The sequence below is a fragment of the Zonotrichia albicollis genome, chromosome 1 (assembly GCF_047830755.1).
Source record: "Zonotrichia albicollis isolate bZonAlb1 chromosome 1, bZonAlb1.hap1, whole genome shotgun sequence".
NCBI classification, from domain to species: Eukaryota; Metazoa; Chordata; class Aves; order Passeriformes; family Passerellidae; genus Zonotrichia; species Zonotrichia albicollis.
In genome coordinates, this window is record NC_133819.1 from 42,748,742 (window position 1) to 42,765,718 (window position 16,977).

Below are 16,977 nucleotides of genomic sequence, written 5' to 3' on the forward strand. Positions count from 1 at the left end.
CTCTCCAGGCATGCCCAGGGCTGTGTTTCACTGGTTCCTCTGCTTCAGCCCAGGCACCCACCTTAGATCCACTACTACTTGTTTTCCTAAACCTTCTCCTTTGGCTTTCCTTTAGTTTCTTCCCCAGCCTGGTCCCCCCTTTTATAGTTCTCTTCTCCTGATCCTCCATCCCTTCCCCACTCCCAAGGCATAGATTAAGCTGGGTGCCATTTCCCCAGCCTGCAGCACACACACCTCTCCTCTCCATCCTTTTCCTTGCTGCAGCGCCTTTTCCTTCTCCCCCTTCAAATATCCTTGTTCAAATGCACTTAGTGTAACTAACTGCATTGATTTGTTTTGCTTGGACAGAATCTACCCCAGGTGTCCATTTAAAAATGACAAATTAGCTGGATTGCCAACAGTATCAAGGAAAAATGTATTGCATTTGCTGCCATTGAATATGTGGAGTAAAAATACAATGACTGATATTGGCAGATGCTTATATGAATACCAGTGTCTATGATCAATAGCAAGTCTCTAGAAATTAAAACATTATGGATATGAATAAAGTATTTGTTAGAGACACATTTCTGCAATGTATTTTTGGTATCATGCTTACACAGAACCCACAGCAGATACTGCCCCATCTCCCTATGGAGTGACAGCAGCAACATCAGGAGAAGGGATGGATGATTACACATCCCTAGACACCATGGAACTGCATCTGTTCCTTGTGTAATGCTCACACAGCATTGGATGCTGGAATATCAAGAGGTCTCCAAATATCCTCTGACGAGACAGCAAAGGGTGAAATGGGGAGAAATCTTTATGTGAAAAATGGAGGTAAAAAGACACAGGTGGCTACAAGAAGAGAAGTTTGCTTTCTTGCATGGTACTTTGCCAGTTCATAGGAGTAAGACCCATCCCTCATTTCTGTGCATTCTTTGCAAGGTCCAGTAAACAGAAAGCTTTTCCTCTTCATCCTGTGCTTTTTGCACTATTTGCATTGCTTTTTGCACAGCCTTTTCCACCATTTGCTTTGTCAGCAGGTTGGTGTGATGCCCCTCCACTCAGCTCATCACTTCCATCGATCTTCCTGGATACTTTCCTCCTGGGGCTTTTCCTCAGTGTTGACAAAGAGCCTTCATTCACAATTTCTGTTCCCAAAGACTTCCTACCCTCTTGTTCACCTCTTCACCTCAGGATCAACTGTGACAAATGGCAATGCAGGCAGAGCTGTCTAAAGAATTTGAAGCCCTCTGGGCCAGCATGAGTCAGAACATTAAAATTGGGCCTTTTTTGTGACTAACATGTTATTCCAAGGAAAAAAGCACTTCTTCTACTTGGTTCAAACATTCTACATATTATGCGTCCAAAGCATTACAACAAAGTTGGTGAAGGGTCTGGAGCACAGGTGCTGTGAGAAGCAGCTGAGGGAGCTGGGATTGTTTAACCTGGAGAAAAAGAGGGCGAGACCTTATCACTCTCTAGAACTACCTGAAAGGAGGGTGTAGCCCTTCTTCTCCTAAGGAACAAGTGATAGGACAAGTTGTGCCAGGGCAGGTTTAGATAGGATAACAGGAAAAATTCCTTCATTGAAATGGCTGTCAAGCATTAGAACAGGCTGCACAGGGTTGAGTCACCATCCCTGGAGGTATTTAAAAATGTGTAGATGTGGTGCTTAGGGACATGGTTTAGTGGTGGATGTGGCAGGGCTGGGTTAACAGTAGGACTCAAGATATTAAAGGTGTTTCCAACCTGAGTGATTCTATGATTATAGCAGCATACCGTGTGAATTGTCAAATTTAGGAAGATAGTTCTCCAGGCTTTCAAGCAAGGAATGCACAAACCACATGTGCACCATACAATTGGAAAAATGTTGGATGCAATTCTTTTCAGAGACTGTGAATGCAGTTTTTTTGCTCTACACCATTTCAAAACTGATTTTTAATCATCTTAAAGCATCTGCTGCCCTACAGTTTTCTGCCATTACTGACAAACACCACCACCACACCCCCATAAAGTAAATTCATAGTTATGGCATGAGAAATTCAGTTTGTGCTGTGCTCATACATTCTCATACATTGCTCATGAGATATTCTCATTGTTTTGAATAATAGCTGGATACAGACATTGCCTTGTCTCTTTCAGCACTTCACTGATGGCTACTTTGAAATACCTTAGACAGCTATTTGTTGGTTTATGCTTTTATTCCTTTACTGGAGCACTAAAGCTAATCATGCATCTCAGATTTAGTTTCTGAATCTTCTGCCTCATGCATATGACTCTGTACTGTAGGAAGACTTTTCTGGTCCACATCATCTTGGGAGGCCTTGAAACAAATAAATACTTTGTTCTGAGGCTGAAGCAAAATATTTTCTAATTTATTTATTTATTTCCCTTCCTGAGGGCTTATAGCTTTATACCGTTGCCTCTTTTGTCCTCAGAAATCAAGAGCTGCTTCAATCAACCAAAGCCCCTCAGGAACAGCCTTCATCACATGGTTATGAGCCAGCACAAGTTGTAGGCACGTAATTAGGGCAGTAGATTGCTGGGACAGCAGAAAAACACAACCCCTTTGTCTATTTTGCTATGCCCGAGTTTTAGCAAGCCAAACGAGCTGCTGCAGCAGGAGAGGGTGTGTGCCAGCCCGCTGTGCTGCTGAAGGCATTGGTGCTTTCCAGGAGCAACAGTGCCTGCTCCCATCCCTTTCCTCCCTGCCCCTCAGCTGCAAACCAAGCTCATGGAGCTTTTCAGCAAACTCCTCCCGTTTCTTTTTAGCCACTCCTCCCATTTCTTTTTAGCCATGCCTGCGAATGTATATGTTATGTCCCAACTGATATATCCCACTGTCATAACACCAGACACAGGAACCTGACCAAAAATCACCATTCTCTTGCAAGAAATTCACTATTGGACTCGATGATATGCACCACCTCCAGTGAATGGGGATACAGATACTACTCCTTAGGGTTTAATCCTTTAAAAATTGTTGTGTGAAAAACTGCTCAACACAGAAGATTTCTGTGCAGTTGACAACTCTAAATGAATGTTTCACTTTCCATGGCCCAGAAGTAATTGCTGACAAATTGCTGGTTCAGGAGAAGAGACTCACTCCCTATGTTTTCAAAAAGTATGAAGTAGTCCTTGTAGTAATATTTCTGTCATGTTTTTGTGCTCTTCCAGGAATGGATAAAATCAGCTGAATAATTCTAAAATTCCTACATTAAATCCCTTCCATTGCAGCTTCATACAGGTCAGGTTATCTCTTTGAGTGGATCTGTGGATGAAAAATGTTCTATTACAGCTCTTTCCAAGTTCACCTGCCAGTACTGTTATTCACTTATTGCTTTGTTTCCCTAACTCTGAGCTAATATAACAAGTTATTTTCTCACTTTCCATTCACCAACATTAAATTGCAGTTGTGCAGATTTTCTTCACAAGCTCAGAAATGCAACTATAGCCATTAAAGTCAGTTGAACAGAACAAGAAGCCTGTGGGAGAAAACAAGCAGCACGCAGAAGAGTAGAATGATCCCTATAATAGTGATTCTAACAACCATTTCTAATTTGCAGACTCACCCTGGTGTAGTTCCTGCTCAAAAATAGCCTGCACTAAGCAGCTTGTTTTCTCACTAACTGAACAAATACAGAGACACTTAATTAAATGCCTGGTGTGATTCCAACAGATTGAAAAGCTTTTTCTTATCCAGTATGGGAGAAGAGAAATTCCAGCTAAATGCAGTGCAAGGCTGGGTTTGGTGGAAGGCATGAAGTGCATGTTGATTGGGATATTCCTACAGCCTTGAGTGTGTTTCATTATCTTCATTCACTTTTGCAGCCACAAGTACAGTATCATCTCTCAGGTTCATGGTAGTAATAGTAAATAATGCACCTGACATGAAAAATGCATCCAGTTTTTGGTTTATCTGTGAATTTTCCTTTTTTTTTTTTTTCATTAATTTTCTCTCCATTCTGGTGCCCTGAGTGTTTATGACCTTCAGAAGGGCACATCCCACACACCATTTTAACATTGACTGATGGCTTTGTGAACCTTCCAGGGAGGTTTGTGCCTTGACTCAGCCCTGAGTGAAAGTGAGTGCCAGAAACAATCTAATATCTATGACAGAGGTCCTGCCTGCAACTCCAGTCTGTTATGGTGGTCCTGAGCATTCAGCCCTGCCTGCCAGGATTTGTTGTGCACGCCCGGTAAAGCCAGACACGTTAAAGGCAGCTGCTGTGCTGGCCAGCCCCTCATGAGAGTCCTGTCTCTGTTAAACACTGAAGTTACTTGGCCATATCACTCCTATAAGCACAAAATAAGAACGGTGATAATTTCATATGGGTGCTTTGAGAGTTAGTGTCAGTTTGCCCAGGTGTTTGTTTCTTTGCCTTCCCCAGTGAGGTTCCTAATGGTATCCTGTCCCACCATTCTTCCTCCAAAACCAAATGCACTGTTTGGCCCCTCAGCATCCTGCACATCTTACCTGTCTTGCTTTGCTCCTCACTCAGGCTTCTTCACACTGGTTTTGCTGTTCTGGTTTTCCTCCTTGAATGACACACACAAGTAAGACCTCTCTCCAAAGTGTTCCTACCTAGCAGTGGTAGCAGATTCCTTTAAATAAACACAGGCCAAAAAAAACCCTTCTCCTTAAAAAAGGAGAATACACTGAATAATCTGTGCCAACAGATAGGGCACCCTCCTGTGATCTTCCCCAGTCATGGTCTGCCCAGAGAGGTCTCTGAGGGAGGGATTATCTCGGAAGTGGCAGAGGCATGGTGCCAAGAACAGTGGAGCCCTCATTTGGCCAGCATACAGGACAGAACTGTGACAAAATGCATTAATCACCCTAAACCTGAAACGGGGCTCCATGAAACCACACATGCTCTCAGTCGAGCTGACTTCAATTAAGATCCACGAGCACAAAAGCTGACCTCCCTGGGGTGACTTCACATCAGTGCAAACAATTATCACCCACAGGAAAACAAATCACTTCTCTGTGGTTTCCAATCTATTTCATTTGCCAAGAACAGATTAGCTTCATTTTGCACTGTATATATACAGCTTTTCACATAAACCTGTATATGCAAGGTTTTACATGGGAGAGGCTGCTGGACAGGCATTTCCATTTTTGACTTCTATCTGATGAGCAAGGTTAGCTGTGTTTTGAGAGTGCGCCTCTGCATACTTTAATCCTGTATTTTTCAGTTTGCTTCTCTTTTTTCACACAGTAATTTAACCCCACTTTCCAAGACTAAAAGAAAAGAACCAACAGATGTTCAAGATCAGACAGAAGGTGGATGTGCCTTCTTTTTAAGCATCAGTAGGAGCAGATGTTGATGAGAAGGCTGTTGAGACAGGGCTACCACAAGTGGATAATTCCTCTGAAATACCCTCTCAATTGCTGCCATCTCAGGCCTTAGAGACTCCTTGAGCCAGATGTTATATCTGGTCTAATAGCACCTCACAGACCTCTCTGCCTCTGAATGTATTTGATGGCTTTTTGAGCAAATGCTTGTGCAGCAGGCGAATCCACAAAGTGCCTGGCTGCTTTTTAAAGGTTCAAATGGAGCTTGAATGCCAGAAAGGAACTGGTTTAAACAGCCTGGCTCTCTCAGCAAGCTCTAGACTTACATGGAGAAACATGTCCACAAATTCATTTTTTTAAGTTATCTGAGACTTGCTTAATTCTTTCATAAATGTAGATGCTTATCCATTTTTATAACTGTTGGGGTTTTTTTCAAACTTCCCATCTTTTTAGGAGCCTGACTGTCAGCACTCACCCTGGGCCTGGTCTGTGACCTACATGCCACCTCCTACAGGTCCCTCTGACCACTCCTAGCAGACTTTAATTCACACAAGGTATAACTTTGTGAGATTTTTGGACAATAACACACATGAGAAAACTGTATGAATTAGGGGCTCTCAGGATCAGAACTTTACAACCAACAAGGGTTAAAACCTCAGCCCATACACTCTGAGAAACAAAAGACTCACATTTGCATTAAATTATATACATTTGCATGACTCTTCACAGACTTCTAGAACAACCTGATCTTATGAGGAAATTGCATCTGTTCCTGAACACAGTTATAAGAAAAATCTAGCAGGAGAACTAGACTGTTAGTGCCACCTCATCCTAGTAACAAACCAAAAAATAAAGTGAAAGAGAGTTCAAACATTCAAGCAAACCCACAATGTTTCCATTCTGGTCTCCTTCAGTAAAGAGGCTTGCTGCTGTCACCTGGGAAGGGTGAAATATTAAGAAACATGACACCTGCTGCTGTCATGTGTGCCCGCAGTGATCATCCACATTTATGCCACCATTCACTGAAGGTGACAGACTGGAAACTAAGGAACTGCTCAAATGAGAAGTGCCCTCCTGAATTGCCAGACTCCCAGTGAAATACATTGAGTCAGACTCAGAGGCAGCTTGCAGAAATGAGGCCAGTGGGAGCTCTCCATTTCTGACACAATACACACGTTTATTGAAGAAGCAAGGGGGAATAGAAGTAGTACAGCATGCCCAGGGCAAAGAAAAGCATGTTTGTGCTCAGCACATCAGGCAGATCACCAAATAATTGTTCTGTGAAGATCTGACCTCTGTACTGCTGCCAAGGGCATGGAAACATGGTATTACGGGAAGCAGTTCTCATTAAGCACCTCATATTTCTATAAGACGAAAATGACAGAAACTGCACAGCAAATTTGTTGCTCTCAGTTCTTTCAGCTGTGTTCATGCCGCTTCCCAACACCTGTCTCATCCCTTTTACCTGGAGACATCCCAACACACTTTCCAACTCACTAGCAATTTTGCCTCATTTAGATATGGGTATATGAAACAGAAAGCCCAGACATGAAAGAATGTCATATCTTCTAAAACTTCTGTTAGAGTTGTTTACAGTTACCCCTGTTTTCCAGAGCAAATGCAGTTGATTTCTAGGAACTAACAGCCCACTGACAGGCTGGTCTGTTGAGACCATGGGATATTCATTCCTTTGAAGCTGAATTCTCTATTGATTCAACTCTACTGATTCTATTGAATTTTGTAGTCAAAAATTTTACAAAGCTAAACTTCACAGACAAAATTCTCCCATTCTTTGCAGATTGTTTTTCATACACAGAAGGTAACAGTGTGAACTAATTGGCTTATGCAACAAATTGACATAACTCTTTTTCTTTACTGATAGTTAAAGTTGCTTCTGGATACATTCTCTCCCTAAGGCTGGAAATGAGACACAAAAGAAGAGTCTCATGTATTTGTCTTTTCACTTGTAATAAAAATGACATTGAGGTCTCTTCATAAAATGAAAATTTCATTACTAACTACTGCTTTCTGCAGAGATTTTAAACATCCTCTTCACCTAAAAGTATTTTTAAAAGTCAGTCTGCTGCTAGGAGGTGAAAATTTGTCAATAGGATTGGCGTTTTTTTCATCAAAATTTTCATTCCAAATCAAAAATATCCTTTACAGCAAAAATGACATTAAATCAGCCCACAGACACAACGCTGAAAATGCAAGAGAGGGCTGAGTTCAACAGGAAAGACTGAAAGTGCTTCCCCAGCCCACAACAATTAATTGCCTGTTGGTCCCAACATTGTTGTGGGAAATGGAAAGTGTCTATGTCAATCTTCACTGAAAGAGACAATGACTGGGTCTGGGTGTCTCATGCCGTGGAAGAGAGCTTTTCACAGACATTATTTTTGGCAAAAAAGGATAAAACACCTGCCAGCTGCTTAGCTTCAAAGGGTGATTTTCCTTTGCCAGTTCCCAAAAAATACCTTGATACCTATTTGGGGGAAAGGAGGACAAGCTGCCCATCATGAATGGAACAAGGTGGCTCCTGTTCCATTCAGGAACAAAGAGAGGCTCTTCCTTCCTGGAGACAAACAGGAACTAAGACTTACTCTTCTCTGTTTTCTGTGGCTGTAATTTCTGAGGAGGATGTCATGGAGGCACTTCTCTGCCTCCATGCACAATCTAGAGAGCCACAGGGACTAGCTGATGGCTGTGCTCTTCATCAGGAGATAAATGTGTGGGAGATACCTATTTTCTCTGCTACAAAAAGAAGCAGAAGGTGAAGGGTACCCTTTTAGGTGAAGGGTAGAAGTCTGGACTTCTACCCTCAACCACTGACTGAGTAAGGACAGCAAAGGTTCCACCACAGTATCTTGTCTCTGGATACAGGTAGCAAGGAAATAGCCATGGCAAAACCTCATTTCCTTCCCAGGGTTTGTGGTCAAGGCTCTGGGGTTAGACTGGTTTTGTCAGCTAATCCCACCCTGAAAGGCAATAGAACGTGGTCTGAGCGAAGAGGAAAAAACACCTATTTTAAAAAAGTGAACAAGATTTTGTCTCCTAAAAAATACAAGCATTTTTTTCCAGAGTCTCTTTATGAATGCATTAGCTTTATATCTAGACCTTCAGTATGAGAGTACATGCAGCCAGGACAGAGCTGTGAACACCTGGGGGATCAGTTATTTCAGTCTTCATGAATCCGAAGAGTTTCAAAATGATAGCTCCAGCTTGCTTAGAATACAGTCAAGCTATCCACAACACTGCCTGCATGGTGACCTGCCAGGCTGGAGATGGACATGGGGGGGGAAAAAAGTTAATCCATTCAAGAGGGGAAGAACAAACACAGGTAGGATGGTGAGCCAAGCTAAGAAACACAAAGATTTTGCTTTTTTCCAGATAGTTTCCTTGCTGGTTTTAGAATGTTATGAGATGTTTGGGTCAGTTTGAAAAAAAACCCAAATTTCTTTACTTATTCCCAACAGATGAAAAATCTCCCACATCTTGCATTGAAACACCGGCGAGCTCTAATTCACCTGGTGAAACCTGCTCTCAGATGCACAAATACTGAGAAACTCATGGGGCCATATTCACATACAAAAAGGATCCCAGAACATTTTCCCACAGCTCTTGGAAGCTTCTGTTCATTTCATGCCAGTGGCACTTTAAAATATAAAACCTACCCCTTCTAGGAAGGAAGAGAAGATTTAGATCAGAGCAGGGCCTGTTATGCAATACAACATTGCATTAGCACAGGCACAACCACTTAAGGTTTGGCAGCTTGTGATTAATACCAAGCTTAGTCCACCTCCCAAGAAAGATATTTTCCACTGCACATGCTGTGGATTGCTCTTCTCATCCTAGGCTCTCAGAAGTAGTAAACAAATAGGAATGAACCCAGAAGGGGAAGAAAGGTCACAATTTTCCCCTACTTTTGCACGGACCAATTCTATGGGATTAGGTAACTTCCTGATATCCTTTAATTTGGTGTCTTTTTTACAGTTTTGAGAGTAGCACTGTGACACATTGGAAACATCCATTCTCTCATGCCCAACTGGCTTAGTCACCATAATAACTTTGTTCCACTGAGGTGCAGTAAAAATATATAAAAGCTGCAATTTCTCTGATTACACACCCCTACTGTGAAAATAGCAAAGAGACCAAAGTCTTCTGTAGGGGAAAAAAAAAAAAAAGAAAAGCAGTTAAATTTTAAATTTTCTGTATTGCTGCTGCTCACTGAAATTTCCTTCTGACAGCAGTTCAATGGTAACAGAATTGAGCAATGTGCTCCACAGGAAAAGATAACAAAGAATCGATGTCTAAACAATTTCAGGATCATCTCTGAATTTGATGTCCAGCAGATTAGTTTATATCATAATGGTTCCTCAGTCCTATTTTAAGCATCTTAGAGAAGGACACTTTGTAACAGTTAAAATGTTTCCTTATCGACAGAAATCAATATCCAACAAGGCAGCAATAACCTCTCCCAAATTTTGTTAATGCTCGCTACGGGAGCACACAAAATATTAATCTCAGTGAACCCACTGCAAAATTGAGCAAGTTTTAAATAATCCAGCATGGTAAAAGAAACTTCTAACAATTCATTGAGAGAAAATAAGATTACCTCTTCCTGGGAAGAGCCTGGGAAAAGGAGATTGCTGGTTCTTCTTTCCTTCACACAGACTAACTTGTTCTGGGTGGCTGTGCCTGTTTGACTTGGTTTTGAGACAAGGCAACTCTCAACATCTCTTGGAAATATAAGAGAATAGTTCATATATATCTCATACATATATGCACACATACACACACACACATATTTAAATATTATATATATGTGTGTCTATTCTTCACAGACATATATATGTATATATTTCTGTGTGCATTGGATATCCTCACCTGTGTTTTTGGAGTAGGGCTCCCAGGACAGTGGTGTGCTTGATTCCATGCATGGCACATAAATCTTCATTGTAGTGGCTGGGCATATTGACACATTAAAGTACAGATACAGACACCTTAAATGATGGCCAGTACTGGAAGCAGACACTGACAAGCTGAGTATTGCACACAGCTCTCTTGGGTTGAATCATCTTTGACTTGATTTCATGCTTCATTATTCTCATTCTTCTTAACATTTTGCTAAAGTCCACTTTGCTTCTACTTAAAACTTTCTGATCCTTCCATTAGTGACCCTCATCAGCTGGATTTTTAAATTCAGAGCAGCTCCAGCTACCTCTGTTACCTCTGCAGATCTGCATTCCAACTTACCTCTATTCTCATGTCCCTGGGGTTCATTCAATGCACTCCTCTTGCCCAGCTATCCATAAGGGTAGCTGGACCTACAACACCCTACTGCAGTTGTGTTTCTACCTTCCTTGCATCCCATACAGCAAAACACAAGGTCTTTAGCTATTTGGAAAAACCTTCCCTCTCTTTTCCTAATGCACCTGAGTGGGGCACCAGCTGACTGTCATACAGTTTCCCAGACTCAGCAAAAGCCAATATAGGAAAGAAAAATGAAAGCAAACTGGAAGAGAGGGATCTGGTCTGAGCCAACCATTAAGAAGCTCACAACAGCTTGAAGAAGAATGGAAGAAATTATCTGCTTTGTTGATGTAACAGACCAAAAACTATTCATCTTGCATGGCCTTTGAACAGCAAAGTGTTCACAAGGGGGATGCTTCTCATCCCTCTCCCTCTCTAAACCAGAATGGATGGGGCATTCTCCTGCAAACATTGCAGGAATAAAAATGGGATTCTCCTGCCCTGATCAGCCAAGCATATTTTTATCTGTGGTGGCAGAAAAAAGTAAGTGCCAGAAAAATATTGCACAAACTGCAACGTGGGGGGGCTTCACAATCGCTCTTGTTTACTGCAGATTGTTTTAAAGGATCCAGTGGATCACTGAAATCACTGATGGAATGGGGAATAAAAGAGATGATTGTGTCACATGCTTCAGAGATAAAAGGTACATAGATTTACCTACCTGATGTGCCAGGGCAGGCACTGAGAAATTTTGTACTGCCTAATTTAGAAACAGAAAGACTCTGGTCTTTTTTCTCAATTGTAAGGGTGATTAAATTCTGAGCTAATTAAACTGCATAGTAATTACCTTGCTTATTTTAATGTGTCCTCTAAAAATGGTACCATTGCTTTGTCATACTGGTGAGTGCTTATAAAATGCTTCTCTTTTTTGCAGCTGCTGTTCAGAGGGAATTCCTGGGGGCTCCAACACTTGCATCCTTTGCTGCTCAGACCCATTTCTGCTGGGAGCCAGATGACCCTAAGCAACAGAGAAGCCACAAGCACTGCTCAGGAATGGAGAAACTCCCAGAAAACCTGAAGAGAAGGAAGTTAGTGACCAAATAAAATTCTCCTGTTCAGTTGGTGAATCTGGAAACAGCAAGGGAAGAGTATTGTCTCCATGAGGAGGCAGCTGTGCGTGTCCTGGTGGAAGGTCAGCCTGTGCCCTTGGCTGCCTGGCCCGTGCAGCTGCAGGGCTCATCTGGGGCTGTTTGGATGGCTCCACTGGCTGTGCCTGGAGCAAGGTGGCTGAGCAAGGAGGACCATGGCTTGTCCCTGTCCTCCTCCTTGCCATCTTTGGCCCAGCTGATGACCACAGGGCTGGGAGGGCAGAGGGGAAGAACACCAGCCACTTCCAGTGGTCAACCCCCTGTCTCCTCTCACAGGGAAGTGAGTAAGAGTGTTTTCACACTCTCCCCTGCTTGTATCTTCGCTTGCGTTTCCTCTGCAAGTCATCCCACAAAAACCAACTCTTCCTCGGGCAACACCACCCTGCCTTCAGTGGGAGTTTGAGTGGAAATGGAGTAACAATCCACATTTGGGTCACAGTTGTGGGAAAACAACCTCATCCTCGCAAGAGTTTGGTTATAACCACATTTTCATATTGGCAAGCTATTTAAAGCATAAAAGAAAATGTCTCTCTTCTGCTCAGCTGTGGTATCTTAGGCTGTGTTCCAGCCTGATAAAGACTCTGTATTTTTCCATTAATTAAGATGCTTTAATTAACTGGGACAGCTAATTTGAATCAGCTCTAGGAATAGGTATAGCCCTCAAGAGAGAAAAGAACAATGGCTGCAGTTAATTCAGAATAGATGAGGGAAAGCTCTGCTTTAAGAGAGGCATTCAACCCTATAGACCAAGGCATCACTGGATGCACAGCTGGTCATTTAAATGCACTGGGTTTTTTGTTTGGGGGTTTGTTTGTTTGTTTGCTTTTGGGTTAGTTTTTGTTTGGTTTTTTGCTTGAGTTTTGTTTTTATTTGGTTGTTTGTTTATTTGTTTTGTTTTGTTTTACAGGCAGTGCTTGTTTGTCCTCTCAGGAGTTACAGTCACTGGAGTTTTTCCCCATTAGGTGATCACAGCTAGGTTTTTGCCTGGATAGTTTTGACAACCCCGTATTGCCTTCATATGACACAAGAACTAGAAAGAATGCCTAGGCTGTGTCTTTCCAGTGCTGGCACACTGCATTTCCTCCAGCCCTGAGGCATGAGCAGTTCTTTCCATTACTGCCTTTCTTTCACCACACTGAGAGACCTCGTGTGAAAAACCAACACTCTGATGGCACATACTGGGCTCACCCAGCTTGCTAAAGGAGCGAGCAGGAGTGGAAGATGAGAGCAGAAGCCTCTGATGGAGCAGGAGATCCAGGTCTAATTCCATAGATGATTTCTGATTCAGAATGGGCAAAGGGCCTTTCCAAAGAGGCAAGCTGGACTAGGCATGCAGAAAACAGTCAGAGGTATTTGCTTTCTTGCTTGCACAAGCACACTTCTCTTGGGAACAGAGGTGAGAGGGGAAAACAAAGTGCAAATTTTGATCAGCCATTGTGATTATTCGAGCAATATCTTTGCATTTTAAACTCCCTGGTGTGTTTATCGCTGCAGGAAGAACTTGTTCTGCAGAACAGGTAGGTCTGTCTGCAGGTGCAGACAAATCAATAGATGTGTGTTCTCCACACTGAAACACACCAGTAGGCTGGCCTGTAGAAGGATTTTGATGCTAGATACTAAAAAGAAAGTGTTCAGTCTAGAGTGAAATGTTCCAGCTAACCAAAAACTGCCACAGCCAGGATAGAGTCCTTATCACTGGCCCAGGTGTGCAGATAACAGTGGCCTCCAAGCCCAACAAAAAACCACTATTTTAGAAATAGCAGCAACTTCTCCTCCTTGCACAAACAGCTGCTGTTGGACTTTGTTGAAAAGGACACAGCATACTTGCCTTTTTCCCACCCTGACATAAACCCTTCACATCAGATATGATGCAGGATCTCAAGATAATGACTTGGATTTCTTGAGACTGTGATTCTTTTTTTCCCTACAAAATACCACTTTGAGCTCAACAAACACATCCCCCTGTCCTAACAGAAGCATGGGTTCTGCAGGACACACATGTAAAATGTAAGACAGCAGATTAAAATATTTTTTAAGGCTTCTGCAGATCAGTTTGATCCAGTTTTCTCCAGGGAGCACATCAGAACAAGAACATGAAAATATGCTCACAAAAGTCTCCATGGGGATAACTACCCGAGATTCAAATAAGGGCATGGCATTCCCCACTTCTCACCCTGTAACATATTGTAAACTCCTATTAACCCTAAATGAGGTACCTCACCCACTACCTGAAGGACCACAAAGAGCTGGCCAGCATCAACATGAGACCAACAGTTTTCAACAGATTTTCCAGTTCATAATTTTCCCAGAAAACCAGGATTTGTTTAGATGTTTCTTTGCTGATGGGGGGTGGCATTTTTAGCTCTTTTGTTTAAAAATAGTAATCTATTTTAAAAACCTGATTGCTACTAAATACACCAGGAAGGCTCCTTCAAGTAAACAATTAAACAATTACAATGGAATATATTAAAATAAGGTTTCTGTGATATGATGGGATTGATTTAAGAGGTTTACAGGAAGCTGGAGCCTGCTGTTCTGTGACAAATGATTTCCCTGAGAAAACTCAGTAAGGGAAACATAATCACATAATGGAATTGATCTTGAAATATCACTAGCTCCTGGGTTTGGAAATCAGCAGCCCCCAATGACCTTGTATTTAACATCTTTATTCATGAACTAGGAAGAGAAAAGGTAAACACATAAAGGATAAACCAGTAGACAAGAAGGGCAATGTCAGGCTTGTTTAGCCCATGGGGAACTCAAATGGAAAGAGATCTGATTAGGGAAGTGAATTGGGATGTTACAGGCTACCTCAGAAAACAAGTCTAATGAGTCATTTAAGGGCAGGACAGAATGGAGACCTGCAGAAAGATAGAAGCAAGACAAGCAGAAGGCAAAACAGAACTTACTGAAGTGAACTGAGGTTACTACTTACAGAAGTACACTTGGCGCCCATCTGACCCTAAGAGCTCTAGAAGCCCTTTGCTTCTCAAACACTGATGCACTCAAACATCTGCCCTGATCACCAAAACAGAAAAATCAAGAGTAAAAGTGCAAACTGTGCTTTCCCACCCCCTTTGTCTTCAAAAATTTTGTTGCTTATGGCACACCATCACAGGCTGTCCCCTGAAGCACAGGTAACGCCAGTTAGCCTTTGGGACAACTGTCATGGTGGCAGGCAGGTAGGAAAATCTGCTTCTCTCCAGGAAAACCAGTGTACTTGGGGCCCAAGAGACTGGCAGTGGCTGTGGCTCCAGGAGGGGTAGATTTCATTCAGGAGTGAACATGAGGACCAGGAAATGCCAGGACCCTGTTCCCTAGGACACGGAAAATTGTGCCCACAAGATGAGCAAAACCAGGAAGTCTACATGGTGGAAACCTCAGGCTTGAAATCCACAGCCAAAACTGAAGGGGCAGCTCTTGCACTCCAAGCAACTACAAAATCTTTGTTCAGTGCTAAATAAGAGGATGTTCATCAGGATGTGGGCTGAGGAAGCACCAACTTCCCCCATATAAAGGAAAAATGAGGAGATGGTCAAAGAGGCTGCAGCCTTCTCAAGCAGCAGCTTTCCAGCTTTCCATCTACATCCCTGCCTCCCTGTGCAAAAGCACTGCTGGCAAACAAATGTAGACCAGGTTTAGTGGTACTCACGGTTTTCCACCATCTTCCTCACTGGAGGATGGGGAGAAGCTGCTATGTACAGCCGGTAGGAAAATGCAGAGACGGACACAAGGAGAGATGGATGCCCGATTTGGCTTTTCCTGCCGACGGTGCCCAGCCTTCGGTCTCCTCGTATTCCCCGTGGAGCGAGAGTGGCACCTGGTGGTCACATCGGCCTCGCATTAGCCAGACGGATTTTTTTATTACTTTTTTTTGAGGGCTTGGTAGAGTGAAAATGACAGAGGAGCACTTGGTATAAAGCAGTCGTGATTAACTAGATCAGTGACAACCGCTGGCTGCAATTAGTCCCGTAACTCATTATTTTCCAACGGCCCTTGTCATTCAAGTAGGGCCAATTCACAACTGCTTTTGCAACACACCCACTGCACCAGCCTCCCTGCCCACTCATAATGCTCCTGTGAGTGGAAAGGAAGGAATGAGGACCTGTCCTAGCTTGCTGAAAACATGTTTTTCTCTTTTTTTTTCTGGTTAAAAAAAAAAATCAGGGCTTTCTATGCAGACAGGAATAAAATAAGTCTGTTTCCAATCAGCTACCAAATGCACATCCCTAGAGATGCTCAGGGCCACATGTGCCTTGGAAGAAAATATTGTTATTCTCCTTCTGTTTGTCATTGAGACATTCTGTGCCTCGGCAGGACATGACTTCTGTATATCCCTGCACTCTGCAAACCCTGTGAATAATAGATGTGCTCTGAGGCAGAACTTCTGCCAAGGCTGCTCCTGACATTGTTAACTTGTCTGGCAAGCTGAATTTTTGGTGCAGAAGAGCTCTTTCTGAGATATGAACAGAAAAACAAGCCCATACAAAGCACTGAACCTAAGACAACCTGTTTACATTGAATTCAGATCTCGTGGCTGAGTGATTTCTGTATGACTGAAGGGTGAGTGCTTCATTAGTAATCAGATTCTGATGGATTGTCTGTCTCTTTACTTCTGACAAACAAACTCCTTTTAGAAGTTTTTATGTAGCTGGGCTCCTCTCTCTCCTGGGCAGTGTCTTTGCTGTCTAAGAGCAGATTACTCAAACTGCTGCCTCTCGCTGCTTGAGACTTGTTTTTTCCCCAGCTGCACCTTTCCTAGAATTCACAGGAACACATGGTCCCAGAGATTGGTACTGGTGTGCAGGCTTGGCAGGAGCTGCCCAATGTGTTCAGCAGTCACCAGGATGGGCAGTGAAGGATGCACACACTGGTGTGGGCACATAGTGTGACAGCATGAGCTGCACTTCCTTAGGAAAACAGACTCCAAGGCCTGGGACTGCAGGAACCAAAAACCCTCTCTCCATAGTTGTTGTTCTGCAAAGATGAACAGCAAAGATGAGGCGATTCTACAGCAACTGCCACAGCATGGAAGCTGCCAGGGCTGGCTTTCCTTTGTGCCAGTGTCACCTTCCCAAGCACCAAAACTGCACTCAGAGAGGGATATCCACCTGTCCTTCACTGCCCCAGCACAGGCAGCAACCAGAGAAAAAGTGACTTTATGTGAACACTGCCATCCATTTTAATGAAAAGTGGGATCTGCAGGTACAGCCTGAGGATGGCTTTTTTAACATGAAAGACCCTCAAGGTAACAGAAATGGTACATGATGTATCTCAGATGTATCCCAGAAG

The 16,977-nt window shown here is 42.9% G+C and overlaps 1 long non-coding RNA gene across 1 annotated transcript; it reads right to left on the reverse strand.

Annotated features, from left to right (window-relative positions):
* Nucleotides 1–1,439: 1,439 nt before the first annotated feature.
* Nucleotides 1,440–15,522, reverse strand: LOC141728791 (uncharacterized). The gene is made up of 4 exons (XR_012580010.1): nucleotides 15,338–15,522; nucleotides 11,385–11,555; nucleotides 9,900–10,023; nucleotides 1,440–4,527 (listed from the first exon to the last, which is right to left on the reverse strand). It is a non-coding gene; the product is annotated as an uncharacterized LOC141728791 (long non-coding RNA).
* Nucleotides 15,523–16,977: the final 1,455 nt, after the last annotated feature.